The sequence below is a fragment of the Mandrillus leucophaeus genome, unplaced genomic scaffold (genome assembly GCF_000951045.1).
Source record: "Mandrillus leucophaeus isolate KB7577 unplaced genomic scaffold, Mleu.le_1.0 Scaffold2, whole genome shotgun sequence".
In the NCBI taxonomy this organism is placed as follows: Eukaryota; Metazoa; Chordata; class Mammalia; order Primates; family Cercopithecidae; genus Mandrillus; species Mandrillus leucophaeus.
The window spans coordinates 8061326-8063354 of record NW_012102031.1 but is presented as its reverse complement, the minus strand read 5'-3'; positions in this window follow the sequence as shown (position 1 = coordinate 8063354).

Sequence of the window (2029 nt, the reverse complement as noted above, 5' to 3'; positions counted from 1 at the left end):
CTCCTGTCCAGATTGTTCATGGAGTGTGGGACTCGCATGAGATTCACCCTGCAGCGGCAACTTTGCTGGTGGCCTTTTCTCCACCCCTGTGGTGGGTGGTGCTGCTGTGGTCACCTCTGTTTTACAGGTGGAGAAACTGAGGCTCAGAGAGGCAGGTGTCACAGTGAGGGAGTGTAGCGTCAGGCTTCACACCTGGTGGCTCTGATCCCCACTCATGTCATCTTTTCTGCCACATTCTCTCTGGGCAGTCCCTGATCCCGGTCTGAGTGGGACACTGGGCAGAGACAGTCCTGGCCTGGGGGAGGCAGGTGCCCGTTAGGTGGGGGAGGCTGACCCTGGGGTAGGTTCCCAGGGGTTAGGTGGCCTGACTGGCAGGCACAGGACTGAGAGGCCAAAGGGGACCCGACTGGCTTTGCTGTGGTGGGTTGGGGGGCTCCTAGGAGGAGCAGTTGTGCTCAGAACATGCCAGTCTCCTTCCAGATCGGGGCAGCAGCATGAAGAGAGGCCCGGGGCCAGGGAAACTGCTGCTTGTTCGGGGAAGCAAAGGCTGAGGGGAGAGCCTGAAGGGAGACCAGCAGAGCCAGCCTCTTGCAAGGATTGGGAGGCCAGGAGAGGGGAGCACTCAGGCTTTGAGTAGTAGTGGGGGCTGGGCTTAGTGGACTCTCCAGGCAGGCCTCAGTGACATCTAGGGAGGCGGAGAGTGCCAGGGGGACTGGATTCCCGAGTTGCTGTTGCCACTCAGGGTGGCTGAGCTCTTCCCTCACCTGTGACCTGTCTCCCCTAGGCCTGTCTTCTCAGATCTGTCCCTACCCTCATCAGCTACAGGCTGCAGCCCAGCGGACATTTCTCTCTGCCGGGCACAGCACTTCACCCCTCAGCCTCCTGTCATCTGTAGAAAGGGCACAGCAGTACAGTAGCCCTTCCATCCTGGGGTGGCTGAGAGGATTAACTGAGAGGGTAGACATCAGAGCAGCTGGGTCTGGCCCCAGAGAGGTGCTCCCAGGAAGGTCTGGGTGCCTGTGGTTTTCCCTGCCTCAGCCTCTGCCATCTCAGGTTTCACCTTTTCATGCCTTCGTGTGCGCAGAGGCAGAGCCTCTCCTGCGTTCCCTGCCCCACTCTACTCCTGGCTACATGGGTCTCTTCTCTTCCCACCACGAGAGCCGCTCCACCCCTTCTCCAATTCCAGGTCTGGGAAGGAGAGAGCAGACAAGCTTGTTCGTGATGGAGTCCTTTTACCTGCTTTCTCTCTCCATTCACGGATACCACCTCTGTGTTGATTTGGGAACTAAGACCATGTTGCCTGTCCTTAGTCACATATGACTTAATTTATACCCGTTGTGGGCCACTGGTGTCAGGCAGGAAGCCTAAGCAGCTATCACTGAGGAGGAAGCACATGCCAACCACATGATCTTCACCAGACCTGTGAGCTTCCAGCCACCAGATCCGAAGTCACAGAGCACAGGGACTTACAGACCCAGTGTTAGAGAACTTCGCAAAGATTCTATCCAATTTAGGTTTTTCTTTATTGGAAGTAAAGATGGCCCACACTTCAATTATGTAATTTAGAGAATGCTTATAAAGAGCAGCCTAAAACCCCATTATCTTGCCTATAAGTAACAAAATCACAAAAATGTTGAATTTTTAAAATGCAGAAGTTAAGCATTCCAAACACCAGCTTATGGAAGAAGGTTTTATGTTTTTGGATGTTGGACTTATTTTTCGTACGTATTTAAACGTGAATAAGTCTGTTTGGTATTTAACAAATGTTTAATTAGGAGTGTCAAGTCTGGATTTTAACACATTACAGTATGGCCAACGAGTACATTAAGATGGTTTTCAATGTGACTCTGGTAATATATAGATCAAAAACAAACTTTTTTTTACTAAAAATATGAGGCAATAAAGCACAGCGGTTAAGAACATGGACTTGGGGCCAGGTGTGGTAGCTCATGCCTGTAATCCCAGCACGTTGGGAGGCTGAGGCAGGAGAGTCACTTGAGGCCAGGAGTTCAAGACTAGCCTGGGCAAC